We start from the raw sequence: 14,823 nt of genomic DNA on the forward strand, positions 1-14,823 counted from the left end.
AAGTAACCAGCACACAAACAGATACATGCTACAGTGCATATAAACTGTGCATATAAACTGTGACCTGGAAACTGCAACTAATCCAGAATGTGGCAGCTAGACTGGTGACTGGGAGCGGCCACCGAGACCATATAACACCGGTCTTGAAAGACCTACACTGGCTCCCAGTACGTTTCTGAGCACAATTCAAAGTGTTGGTGCTGACCTTTAAAGCCCTAAACGGCCTCGGTCCAGTATACCTGAAGAAGCGTCTCCACCTCCATCATTCTGCCTGGACACTGAGGTCCAGTGCCGAGGGCCTTCTGGTGGTTCCCTCACTGTGAGAGGCCAAGTTATAGGGAACCAGGCAGAGGGCCTTCTTGGTAGTGGCACCTGCCCTGTGGAATGCCTTCCCACCAGATGTCAAAGAGAAAAATAACTACCAAACTTTTAGAATTCATCTGAAGGCAGCCCTGTTTAGGAAAGCTTTTAATGTTTAATAGGTTATTGTATTTTAGTGTTTTGTTAGAAGCCGCCCAGAGCGGCTGGGGATACCCAGCCAGATGGGCGGGGTATAAATAATAAATTATTATTATTATTATTATTATTATTATTATTATTATTATTATTATACAAAAATGTCATTCTTCTGGCTGACACATGGACATGGAAGCTTCCATTTCATAATGAGCTAATTGGGCTGAGATAGGCAAGGACATTTCCATATTATGAAAGAAACATCTTTTTTCTTTCCCTCACCTCTGCTGCTGTGATGGTCCAAACACAGAATTAGGACAGTTGGCAGAAAGCAACTATTGGTCTATGGCTACTGATATCACCAAGGCAATAATTCTGCATTGGGAGAGTTTTTCTTTGCTCTAAGGTACTGGATTTCATTTACTATTGAGCAAATGCAGATAAATGTTTGTATTCTTGTTTTTTTATTATTATTGATCAAAACGGAGCCCAGAAGCTTTTCTTCCAAATGAATAAACAAACCCCCAAAACACAAGCAGCATAATTTGATTTGGGGAACACGACTGGTATTAAATTCCCCCATTTGCATCTGCTTGAAAACAGGGGGCTAATTCAATGGCTCTGGGAGCCATTCCATTTACAACCTGATTCTACCCATTTTTAATCACAAGGAAGTCCCTACTGATTTCAGTGGGACTTGTGCCCAAGAAAGAATGCTTAGGACTGCAGCCTTACACTTGAAAGGCCCAGTTCCAGCAGCTTTTCTGCCCTTTGGGGAATTTAGCAACTGACATGGTGCCTACCAAATTATGTCAATGCTTGGATTCTGCAGCAAGGCCATACCTGTACACTAGAAAATCAGAACTATCTGGTATGTGTATTGGAGACGTAAGAGGGACCAGCTTAGTCTACATCAGGGATAGGGAATTTGCAGCCCTCTGGACATTCTTGGACTCCAGCTCCCATCACTCTGGCCATCATGGCCAATAGTTAGGGATGATGGGAGTTGTAGTTCAGCAACACTTGGAGGGCCACGCACACCCTATTCCTGGTTTGCAGGCTGCTGCTGTCACAGCTGTACTCACTTGCAAATAAGGTCAATGGCCAAAGGTACAGAGTGGTCCATTGGTTGAAGATGTTGCAAGCTTCCTTAATTCTGCATTGCGAGAGATTTTTCCATACTGTTCTTTCAAAGGATGAGATTCCTTTGCCTTCCAGAGCAAAAGGTCCTTGTCAGGGACTGGACTGAAGAGGAGGTTTGGTAATCGCCCCCTCCTACTTCTCTGCTTCTCTTGGAGGAGTAGTGGGCAGGGACACACCCCCCCCCCAGTAGTTTCAACAGAAGAGGGAGACAGGATTGTATTACAGCAGAACGCAGAGCTGCCAAGTTATGAGATGTTAGGAGAGGGAGGGGGAGTTGGAGAACTTCCAGCAGAGACTCCAGGAGAGCATACAGTAGAAGCTCCACCATCGCCACGTACTAGCCACTCACTTAGAATTTAAGAGCAAAGAGCTCAACGGCATTTGACTTCTGAGGCCCCTCGCAGAGCCACGTGCTGTTGCTGGGGAAGGAAGGAGAAGGGCTCAGAGTGAGCAACTTCACCATGGAGTTAAGGACTGGATTCTTTGAACCTTGGCTCCTTGACTCCCTGCTTCCTGATCCTCAGACCCTTGACTTTGTGAATACTTGCTTCCTGACCCTCGGACCCCTGGCTTCTTGACTCCCGGCTCTCTGACCCTTGGACTCTTGACCTCCTGACTTGTGGCTTCTGGACTCTCATTCCTGCTCCCACCCCGCCATCTTGCCCCCAGTCCCGACATCCTCAGCCGGGACTTTGATCGCCTGTAGACCGGACCATGACAGGGAGGAGAGAATCCCTTGAGCCTGACAGTCATAAGAAGATAGGAAGAGTCCTGCTGGATCAGGCTAATGGCCCATCTAGTTCAGCATCCTGTTTTCAGAGCAGCCAACCAGATGCCTATAGTAAACCCACAAGTAGGACCCAAGCGCAAGAGCGCTTTCCTGCCCTGTGGTTTGTAGCAACTAGTATTCAGAAGCATTACTGCCTCCAGCTATGGAGGCAGAACCAAGCCTACACAGATAGTAGCCATTGATAGCCACCCATCATAAAATTATCGAGTTGGAAGGACTCCAAGAGTCATCTAGTCCAACCCCCTGCAATGTAGGAATCTCAGCTGAAGCATCCGTGATTGATGGCCATCCAAACTCTGCTTATTACCTTCAAGGAAGGAGAGTCCACAACCTCCCAAGGCAGACTGTTCCACTGTCAACCGGCCCTTACTGTCAGAAAGTTCTTCCTGATGTTTAGTCGCAATCTCCTTTCTTGTAACTTGAAGCCATTGGTTCGAGTCCTACCCTCCAGAGCAGGAGAAAGCAAGCTTGCTCCCTCCTCTATGTGACAGCCCTTGAGATATTTGAAGATGGCTATCATATGGTTGTCTTGAGTTCAGCCTACACTTGAGTAGGACCTGGCAAAGACACATGCCCGACTGGCATGTTCTCTCCCTCCTGGTCAATCGTTCAATAGCTTCAAAAGCTTTCTTCAGCCAGAACATCACAGCGACCGATGCCAACCTGATATCGGCACTCTTGGGGATCCGCAGAGCTTGCACAACTTGTGTGTAACAGACCTCAGCAACTCAGCATTTTGGCTAATCTACTTTATTTACATATAAACACACACGGAGCACTGCAACATGGCTCCCTCTCTCTCTAGCATCAGACAGCAAAGTGGAAAAGGACAATAGTCCCACTTCACAGAACACAAACATCCTGTCTTGGTCACTTCCCACTCTGTGGAGTCAAAACAAATACCATCATGTGAAAGACAACAATCCTATGACTGTAATCATGGAGCCAGGAATTCTAACAATGATACCATGATATCATATGGCTAACTTACCTCCGCTAAATCTCCCCCATCAATTTGTCCCATCCTTTTTTAAAGTCAGCTAAGTTGGTAGCCATCACTTCATCCTGTGGGTATAAGCTCCATAGTTTATGCACTATGTGATTCCCCCCCCCATCTGTCCTGAATCTTCAAGCTTCTCAAATAGGCTTCCCATCCTTAATGTAGCAAAATCACCAGGTTGCCCTTCCCTTCCTAAAATTCACTGGACTGCACACCAATCTTTCACTCCTGATCTGTCAAAAGCTGTCTCCGTCTCCGGCTACTGAACCAAGCAGCAATCGTTTAAAAGAGCAAGTTGGAAGCCTTGGCCATGAGAGTTGGGTATCATATTGTGAGTATATCTTGGGTTCTCTTTGCAGAACATACACCCGTAATGAAGTCCATAGATGTCTTCTCTTACAGCCAGCAAGAAGAAATATGAGTTACCAGACAAGTACGAAGAGGCTCTCTAAAATCTGAACCTCAGTCAGGAACAAGATGAACAGCTAATCAGGTTAGTCTGAAGGGCACTAAAGAGCACCACAAGATCAATTGGCACATCATTTTAATGTTCGCTGGGGAAGAAGGGAGTTGGTAAATTATGAATATCTTCACTGATGGAACTGCTGCTTCAGCAGGTTTATCGTGGGGTTGTCATATTACAGTGTTGGCCAGGCTCACATGAACTGAAACCAGCCGTGATGACTATGTGTCTCATGCACTGAGCATGACTCTGAATTCCAGTTGCTGGGAATCACGCATTGGGGGAGTGCATCTCATTTCTCCAGCATAATAATAATAATAATTTTAGTATTTATACCCCACCTATCTGGCTAGGTTTACCCAGCCACTCTGGGAGGCTCACAACATATATCAGAACATATTAAGACATCAAAAATTAAAAACTTCCCTAAACAGGGCTGTCTTCAGATGTCTTCTAAAAGTCAGATAGTTGTTTATTTCCTTGATATCTTGTGAGATGGCATTCCTCAGGGCAGGTGCCACTACTGAGAAGGCACTCTGCCTGGTTCCCTGTAACCTCACTTCTCACAGTGAGGGAACCGCCAGAAGGCCCTCAGAACTCGACCTCAGTGTCTGGGCTGAACAATGGGGGTGGAGACGCTCCTTCAGGTATACAGGACCGAGGCCATTTAGGGCTTTAAAGGTCAGCACCAACACTTTGAATTGTGATTGGAAATGCACTGGGAGCCAATGAAAATCCTTTAGGGCCAGTGTTATATGGTACCGGTGGCCACTCCCAGTCACCAGTCTAGCTGCCGCATTCTGGATTACTTGTAGTTTCCGGGTCACCTTCAAAGGTAGCCCCACATAGAGCGCATTGCAGTAGTCCAAGCGGGAGATAACTAGAGCATGCACCACTCTGGCGAGACAGTCTGCGGGCAGGTAGTGTCTTAGCCTGCATACCAGATGGAGCTAGTAAACAGCTGCCCTGGACACAGAATTGACCTGTGCCTCCATGGACAGCTGTGAGTCCAAAATGACTCCCAGGCTGTGCACCTGGTCCTTCAGGGGCACAGTTACCCCATTCAGGACCAAGGAATCCTCCACACCTGCCTGTCACCTGTCCCCCCAAAACAATCCTTCTGTTAGCCACCATCCATCCTCCAACCACCTCCAGACATTCACACAGGACCTTCACTGCCTTCACTGGTTCAGATTTGAAGGAGAGTTGAATGCCCAGCCCAAACCCCCTGATGATCTCTCCCAGCAGCTTCATATAGATGTTAAAAAGCATGGGGGAGAGGACGGAACCCTGAGGCACCCCACAAGTGAGAGCCCAGGGGTCTGAACACACATCCCCCACCACCACTTTCTGAACACAGCCCAGGAGGAAGGAGCAGAACCACTGTATAAGTGCCCCCAGCTCCCAAGACCTCTAGACAGTCCAGAAGGATGTCATGATCAATGGTGTCAAAGACTTCTGAGAGATCCAGCAGAACTAGGAAACAGCTTTTCACCTCTGTCCCTGACCTGCCTGATATCGTTCAGGAATTATTTTCTTCATTGTATTTAAATGATTTAAATATTGTGTTTTTAAATGGTTGTAGCTTGCCCTGGGAACTCATGGTGAAGGGTCAGGCTGGAGAGGAGACAATTATTATTATTATTATTATTATTATTATTATTATTATTATTATTATTAATTTGTATCCCGCCCATCCGGCTGGGTTTCCCCAGCCACTCTGGGCAGCTTCCAAGAAGGCAGTCCTATCGTTCACCCATAAAATTGTGTGAAAGAAACTGTAGCAATGGATACAACCGCTAATAAACAGTAGTATTAGAAGAACATTGTTTAGGGGTATTTCTGTCACAGGGCCACTCCAACCAACAGGCAGAATGAAGCAGCTGCCTCAGGTAGCATATTCTGGGAGGACGTGGTGCCCTTCAGCTCCTGTTCCTGAACTGCCTGACCATACCCTTCTGTTGGATAAGAGAGCTGTGTGTCTGCCCTCTGCCTTCATAACTACCCTGCTGATCTCCCTCAGGGACAGGGCAGTGCCATTTTGTGTGTGGCATTTTCTCCTTTGCCTCAGGCAGCAAAATGTCTTGAGCCAGCCTTGGACTCTCACTCATTGGTTGGGATGCTAAACGCATCCTTAGCCTAGAAATGAGCATAATTGCTTATTACCTACATGCAGATTGTAGTGTGACACACACACACACACACACACACACACATCATCATCATCTTCAAGACAACACGGTTGGTTGTTCAGCACTGACAAGACAGCTCTGCTGTCCAAAGTGCCATATATATTCATTTTTAAAGTACGTTGTTATCTTTCTTTCTGTCACACTTCCACAATTATCCAATTAATCCAATCTAAATGATCCCTAAACTGCAACAGAAGCAGAATGCCAATACAATCCGCCTTCTGAGTGCCATGCATATTCATGGAGGTTGAAATGGGCACCATCAATGCAATTCCTGGGTCGAATCCAATCTTTCATCTCTGTCCTTGATTAAACACCTTAAGAATGTTCCCATGAACTTGAACCATTGATATGAAAACTTGTTCAAACTAGGAGTGATGGGGAGAGAAATATGGGTCAGCTCAGGTTTTAATACAAGCCAACCTGTAATTTGCGCCTCTCAAAATAATACCTGAACTGAAACCTGGGCGTCCCTTAAATTCACTTTTCTCCAAATTTTGTTCTCCAACAAAAAAATGTGTAGAAAATAAGCATATATTGTGGAAAAGTGAAAATAAGATACCATAATGCAATTTATATTGGGAAAACTTGCTTGCAAAATGCGTACATTGGGGAAAATGAGCACTAATATGCTGGTAGATTTTTATGAGGACTTAAAGAAAAATGCAGAATGATGTCGAAATGTGGCAAACTGTTTGGAAAAGTGAGACTCCAAAACTGACAGATTCTTCCCTTTCTAGCTAAGCCACAATCCAAGTGGTGGCCCTGGACCACATCTGATGAATCATTTCATGGCATTTTTACTGTGTGTATGATTCCACTTCATTATTATTTTAAATTTATCTCTAGTCCCCTCTTCAGTCATGGAACCCAAAGTTGGTATTTTACAGCCCCCCTACCAATTAAACCTTTCTTCAATTGAGAAATCAGGCCAAGGGATCATGGAATCATATAATTGTAGAGTTGGAAGGGACCCTGAGGGTCATTTAGTCCAACCCCCCTGCAGATGGCAGTGATTTCACCCCCCCCCCACCCTACCCCGCTTGACCTGTGGTCCTATAACTAAAGGTAGTTATTTGACACCAGGTTCCTACTGCCCCCTTCACACTCTGCATCAAGTCAATTCTCTTGTTTGTTTTGCCATTTGCCCACCTCCCAGCCAAAGTCTTGCCAGAGTGGTGCATGCTCTAGTTATCTCTCGCTTGGACTACTGCAATGCGCTCTATGTGGGGCTACCTTTGAAGGTAACTCAGAAACTGCAATTAATCCAGAATGCAGCAGCTAGACTGGGGACTGGGAGCGGCCACTGGGACCATATAACACTGGTCCTGAAAGATCTTCATTGGCTCCCAGTACATTTCGAGCACAATTCAAAGTGTTGGTGCTGACCTTTAAAGCCCTAAATGGCCTTGGTCCTGTATACCTGAAGGAGCGTCTCCACCCCATCGTTCTGCCTGGACACTGAGGTCCAGCGCCGAGGGCCTTCTGGCAGTTCCCTCACTGTGAGAAGTGAGGTTATAGGGAACGAGGCAGAAGGCCTTCTCTGTATTGGCACCTGCCCTGGGGAACGCCCTCCCAGCAGATGTCAAGGCAATAAACAACTATTTTATTTTTAAAAGACAACTGAAGGTGGCCCTGTTTAGGGAAGTTTTTAATGTCTGATGCTGTATTGTTTTTAATATTCAGTTGGAAGCCGCCCAGAGTGACTAGGGAAACCCAACCAGATGGGCGAGGTATAAATAATAAATTATTAATTATTATTATTATTAATAAAGTTCAACTCAACAAATTAGATGGAGATCAATGCAGCTGGAGATTTTGTAGCTTCAATATGTAAAACTTTCCTACATAACCACAGAAATACAATTGTGTGAAAAGCATAACAGGCGCCACGTTTGGGACATTCACTATAACCTAGGTGTGCATATGCCAGATGACTGATGTTGAGACTACCCAATGCCTAAGGTCAGAGCACCTTCCAGAGCAGAAGGTCTGCATTGCAAGGAGTTGGACTAGGTGGCCTTTGGGGGTCCCTTGAACCTTGCAATTCTATTATTCTTTGAATGTCGTGGGCAAAGGCAAGGCCAGGCAACCATGGACAGCTCTGTGCAGGGCTCAGGTTGAACGTTGCATAAGAGAAGGGCTCAGATATTGCTTCAGTACCAGTTGACTCTCATACAGAGCCATAGATGGCAGATGACTTCTAGCTAGTTCTGCCTTCACTGAGAAGTGCCATTCAACCAGTCAGCCAGAATGGTCCAGAAGATAGAATTATAGAATCTTCAAGTAGGAAGAGAGCAGAGGAGATACCAATTGCTCTGAGGCTTTTGAGATGGAGTCCTTTTGTGTTAGAGAAGCAGGAAATGGTATTCTCAAGCTGGAGCGGTGCATCATGAGATCTTCTTGCAAAAATGCTTCTAGTTCGTGTTTCTGGGGCTCATCCTGAGAGCAATACCCTCTCCATTTCTGAATTCCCACCCTTATCCCCAAAAGAAGGGCCTGAGTCATGACAGCCATGGAAGCAAAATGGAATTCCTCCCATTGCACATTCATGAAAGTGCTTTTGGCTCACACATGATGCAAGGAATTTGTTAAGCTATCAGCTCTTAAAAGTGAGGAGTGAAGCATGTTCATGCCATAAGATTAATCACACGAGCAGTACTTTTAGGCTAGTCATTGAAATGCTCCTTGCAAGATGTAAAAGGAGCTTTGAGCTTTGCTTATTTTTAGTTCCTGAATTAATCCTTCCAGGGGCCCAAATATGCATTGCAAGCTCTTGAGTGGAGTTCCTTAATATCCTGTAATTGAGCAGGCTCATCAAGTTTTGGAGAAGTGACAAGAGACCCAGAAGTCACTTGGAGACAATTAGGTGAACGTCCCCATGTGGAGAGACAGGAGCATCTCCCAGTGAGCTGATGGAGTTTGAAAAGTTGGCTGTCAGGGATAAATGTTCAGATCAGGCAGGGAGCCAAGCTTTCAGGGGATCTGACGGCTGGGCTTATTTGGCTCATTCCAGAAAAGGAAGTCTGAAGGAAAGTGATAACATTAACATGAAGATATTCCGAGGTTCTCAACAACACACAATTTATATGCAGCCTTGTATCCTACCTGTCAGATTTGGCAGATCTGTTATCCTGCCAAAAGGGGGGTTAGCCTCAAGAGAGTTTGGCTACCAAAGCATTAGGATGGTGTTGGACAAATTTCTGATACCTAAGGGATGGTGCTTTGTGAATCAAAATTGGGAGCACACTTCAGTCTTCCGTCCAAAAAGGATTACCGGTATGTTCAAATTGTGTAAAGGCCCAATAATATATCTGTTACATGTGATTAATGCCACACACACACACAGTGGTACCTCGGGGGTTAAGTACTTAATTCGTTCTGGAAGCCCGTTCTTAACCTGAAACTGTTATTAACTTGAAGCACCACTTTAGCTAATGGGGCCTCCTGCTGCCGCTGCGCCGCCAGACCACAATTTCTGTTCTCATCCTGAAGCAAAGTTCTTAACCTGAAGCACTATTTCTGGGTTAGCAGAGTCTGTAACCTGAAGCGTATGTAACCTGAAGTGTATGTAACCAGAGGTTCCAGTGTGTGTGTGTGTGTGTGTGTGTGTGTGTGTGTATAACAACTCCATAAGAGACTACGAATCTGTACGTAACAGCTTTGGTAAGGGCAGGTGTGTTTCCTTCCCCATCCTTCCCAGTCAAAATCCACAGTCACTTACGGACTCATTGTTAAAACCGTGTTTATGGAAGACAAACTTTCTCAGCTATGAAAGAAAGAAGAAGGAGGAGGAGGAGGAGGAGGAGGAGGAGGAGGAGATTGAATTCTACAACAGCAAACACTGAAACTAAGGAAGAGGAAGCTCAGAGTCAAGGCTACCCTGTAGGTTGGTTGCAAGTAAGAAGGCAGGCAGGTGGAGGCTGGCTAGATGAGTGGGGCAGGGCCCCATTTGCCCTAATAAGCAAGTCTTCACTGCACCAGAGCATGGTACCAAATGCCAGTACAAGCTTCTGAATGTCTTGTTGCCTTGAGTTGTGTGGGGTTTTTTTGGCAGAAGGGAGAACCTCTTCGTACAGAAGCTGTTCCATATTCTTGTTTGGCTTTATCGTTCTTCTTCATCTCTTTTGTTTGTTTCTCCAGGAGTCCTGCCTCCCGGCTGTGTGAAAAAGGTGCCTCCGCTTGCTTTATTGAAGCTTCTACTTTGAAGGCTGAGAACGTTAACCTAATGGCTGAAAAGTGGAGAAATCAACAGAAGAAAAAGCACATCGCCTGTTCCCAGTCAGACGCCAGAGCCGTTTGATTCGAAGGCTCCCTTTTTGCTGCTATTTCGGTGGCTTTTGAACAGAGGAAACAGTCTAACACATGTTGTCCTTTGATCTTCAAAATGGCCAGCCCCCAAAGGGGAAACTTTTTCTTTCTTTCTTTCTCTCTCAGGCAAGCTGTCTTTGATAATAAGAGGTCATATTTGTTGTGGGTGTTAAAAGATATTTGTTTCTTTAGGAAAAAAATTGCGATTGTATCTCCACTGTCGCTACCTGGAGAGGTTAAAATTTGGGATGGGGAATTGATGTATTTCTTAAAAGCGAAAAGGTTTGAACACCTGTTAGCACCATTGTGCCTGATTATCTCCTGCTTTGACCACCCCTCGCCCAGACCCTAAGCAGATGAGTGAGGTTGTCTAGGGCAGGTTCTAATCCATGAATGCATGAACCACCTGTAAAGATATTGGTGCAAAGGGGGGGGGGGCAAAGACATGGATAAATCACCTCCCTGCACCTAGGTGGCCCTCTTTTGGTTCACCAAGTTCAGCCATTCCCAAACTGGTGCCCACCACTTGTTTTGGATGTCAGCTCCTGTTGGCACCATTCCATGTAGACATACCATCTGGGCAGGTTCTGATGCACCTGGCTCCTCTTTCCCACTAAAGCCGGATGCTTCTTCAGCATCCAACTATTCCTCCTGTGACCTGTTCTCATTGTCCCACCACCACTCCACAGGTTCTGAGCCTTCCTGCTCTGAGGCTTCCCTAAGGGGTTCTCCAGCTGGTGCCTTCCACCACCACTCCTCTTCATCCAGCCAGTCCCTGGAAACTAAGCCTTATGAAGAAGAAGAAGATGAGGAAGAGGAGGGGGAGGAGGGGGAGTTTGGACTTGATATCCCGCCTTTCACTCTCCTTAAGGAGTCTCAAAGTGGCTAACAATCTCCTTTCCCTTCCTCCCCCACAACAAACACTCTGTGAGGTGAGTGAGGCTGAGAGACTTCAGAAAAGTGTGACTTGCCCAAGGTCACCCAGCAGCTGCATGTGGAGGAGCGGGGAAGCGAACCTGGTTCACCAGATTACGAGACTACCGCTCTTAACTACACTGGCTCCCAGGAGTGGTGGAAGGAACAGGGTATGTTTATCCTGGAAAGGAGAAGGGGGAGAAGAGATATGAGAGGCATCTTCAAATATCTCAAGGGCTGTCATATGGAAGAAGGAGAAACAAGCTTGTTTTCTTCTGCTCTGGAGGGTAGGACTCAAACCAATGGCTTCAAGTTACAAGAAAGGAGATTCTGATTAAACATCAGGAAGAACTGTCCAACAGTAAGAGCTGTTTGACAGTGGAATGGACTCCCTCAGGAGGTTGTGGACTCTCCTTCCTTGGAGGTTTCTCAGCAGAGGTTGGATGGCCATCTGCCATGGATGCTTTAGCTGAGATTCCTGCAATGCAGGAGGTTAGACTTGATGATGCTTGGGGTCCCTTCCAACCCTATGATTCTACAATTCTAGGACACATGCTGTCTAGAACACATACTTCTTTGGGGTTCGCTTGAGTCACAAGCCCATATCCTAGGGGCTTTGGAGGGATACTACCAACTGACAGGAGTGCCTGGCGTGCTCTGGTCCATGGCGTCATGAAGAGTTGGACACCACTAAATGACTAAGCAACAACAAAACCAACTGACAGTCTACTTTGTGCTTATATTTTTATCCCACAGCTCCTTCAAAGAGCTCACAGCGTTAAGAAGGCCCAAAAAACTCTGAAGGACTATTTCGAAATAAATATGAACACTATGGTGGAAAAAAGAACTATCTGGGACGCAAGCAAAGCTGTGATGAGGGGGTTCTTGATACAACAGAACGTCGTAAAGAAAAGGACACAAAATGAAAGGAAAGATAAGATCTTGCAGAAAATTAAAGAATTGGAGAAGAAATTAAGATCAAATCCGAAGTCACAGCCGATTCTGAGAGAAATTAAACTATACCAAGCACAATATTCCAAACTGATAAACCAAGAAATAGAATGGTAGATTAAATTAATGAAACAAAAAACTTTTGAATCGGCGAATAAATGTGGGAAACTGCTTGCTTGGCAGTTGAAGAAGAGACAGAAATTAAATACAGTTACAAACCTAGAAATTGAAGGAAGAAACATTCAGAACCCCATGGAAATTAGAAAGTGCTTCCAGAGATACTTCAAAAAATTATACACTCAAGGGCCGCAAGATGAGGCTGAGATTAAACAATTTTTGGAAAGAAATGGACTAACAAAGTTGTCACAAAAAAACAGATTAATCCTGAACAACAAAATAACACAACAAGAGATTGAACAAGCCATTCAGAACATGCAACTGGGCAAATCTCCAGGGCCAGATGGCCTGACTTCCAAGTATTACAAGATATTAAAAGACTATCTGATCCAACCAATGATGGAGGTTTGTAATGAAATTATGGAAGGGAAGAAGGCGCCGGAATCGTGGAAGGAAGCTTTTATCACATTGATACCAAAATCTGAAACTGAAAAGACACAACTCAAAAACTATCGTCCCATTTCCCTTCTGAATGTGGATTACAAAATATTTGCAGACATTTTGGCAAGTAGACTAAAAAGAGTTCTTAATGAAGTAATTCATAAAGACCAGGCAGGCTTTCTCCCAGGTAGACATATGTTTGCTAATACTAGGAACATTATTGACATTTTGGAACTTTTGCAAACAGACATAAATACAAAAGCAGTGTTAATTTTTATAGATGCGGAGAAGGCCTTTGATAACATTTCTTGGAAATTTATGAAGGGAAATTTGAAAGAAATGGGAGTGGGACGGGGGTTTGAGAATGGGATTGATGCAATATATTCAGAACAAAAGGCCAAACTGATAGTTAACAATGTGGTTACAGAAGAGTTCAAAATTGAAAAAGGAACACGACAAGGCTGCCCGATTTCCCCTTTGTTATTTATCTCGGTTCTGGAGGTGCTCTTGAATATGATCAGAGGGGACCGGTTGGTGGAAGGGATTCAGGTCGGAGCGAAACAATACAAACTTAAAGCTTTTGCAGATGACCTAGTTTTGACCCTGCAGGAGCCAGAATCTAGTACGAAAAGAGTATTACAATTGATTCAGGACTTTGGTCGGGTGGCGGGATTTAAATTAAACAAACAGAAAACCAAGGTGTTGGGAAAAAATTTGACAGATATAGAGTCAGAACGGTTTCAGAGAGAAACAGAATTAATTATGGTTAAAAAGGTAAAGTACCTAGGGGTAAACATAACAGCAAAAAACCTGAGTCTATTCAAGGACAACTATGAAAAATGTTGGTCTGAAATTAAGAGAGACTTGGATAGTTGGACAAAATTGAAGCTTTCTTTGTTAGGCTGAATTGCTGCTATTAAGATGAATGTATTGCCAAAAATGTTGTTTTTGTTTCAAACATTACAGATTGTGGATAAAACGGAGTGCTTCCGGAAGTGGCAGAAAGATATATCTAAATTTGTCTGGCAGGGCAAAAAGCCCAGAATTAAGTTTAAGATATTAACAGATGCGAAAGAAAGAGGGGGCTTTGCCGGGCCAGACTTAAAGTTGTACTATGAAGCCGCAGCTTTCTGCTGGCTAAAAGATTGGCTACTTCTCGAAGACACTGACGTACTGGACCTGGAAGGTTTCAACAATGCTTTTGGTTGGCATGCATACTTATGGTATGACAAAGTTAAGATCAATAAGGCCTTTAAGAACCATATTGTCAGGAAAGCAGTGTTTAATGTCTGGACAAAATATAAAGACTTATTGGAAAATAAAACTCCAAGGTGGCTTTCACCTCTGGAGGCTAAGGCCCGAAAAAGACCCAATATGTAGGCCAAATGGCCAAAATATTGGGAAATATTAGAAAAAAGATGGAGACAATTGGAAATTGCAGAGTTTGGAGAAAATGAAGGATAAGGTGCGAGACTGGTTACATTATGCTCAGATTAAAGAAGTTTTTAAAAATGACAAAAAGTTAGGATTCCAGGTGGAGAAATCGAAGTTAGAAACAGAATTGTTAGAACCAAAGACCAAGGTACTATCTAGAATGTATAACTTGCTGCTAAAATGGAATACACAAGACGAAATGGTTAAATCGGCTATGATAAAATGGGCACAGGACATCGGGCATAACATTATGTTTGAGGACTGGGAAAGGTTGTGGACCACTGGGCTGAACTTCACCGCATGTAATGCGCTGAAGGAAAATGTAATGAAAATGATATATAGATGGTACATGACCCCAGTTAAACTTGCCAAAATATACCATTCGTCTGATAATAAATGTTGGAAATGTAGAGAAAATGAAGGAACATTCTTTCACCTCTGGTGGACATGCCCTGAGGTGAAGGCCTTCTGGGAAATGATATATAATGAGCTGAAAAAGGTATTTAAGTATACCTTCACTAAGAAACCAGAGGCCTTCCTTCTGGGTATTGTCGGCCAGAAGGTGTTAAAGAAGGATCGAACATTTTTTATGTATGCAACAACGGCAGCA

At 44.4% G+C, this 14,823-nt stretch overlaps 1 long non-coding RNA gene across 1 annotated transcript; it reads left to right on the forward strand.

Moving 5' to 3' along the window:
* Positions 1-766: 766 nt before the first annotated feature.
* LOC309349165 lies at positions 767-10,395 on the forward strand. Its single transcript, XR_014159788.1, has 3 exons — positions 767-862; positions 3,749-3,882; positions 10,188-10,395. It is a non-coding gene; the product is annotated as an uncharacterized lncRNA (long non-coding RNA).
* The last annotated feature ends 4,428 nt before the right edge of the window (positions 10,396-14,823 follow it).

The sequence above is a fragment of the Podarcis erhardii genome (genome assembly GCF_964252035.2).
Source record: "Podarcis erhardii genome assembly, chromosome: 8".
Classification (NCBI taxonomy): Eukaryota; Metazoa; Chordata; class Lepidosauria; order Squamata; family Lacertidae; genus Podarcis; species Podarcis erhardii.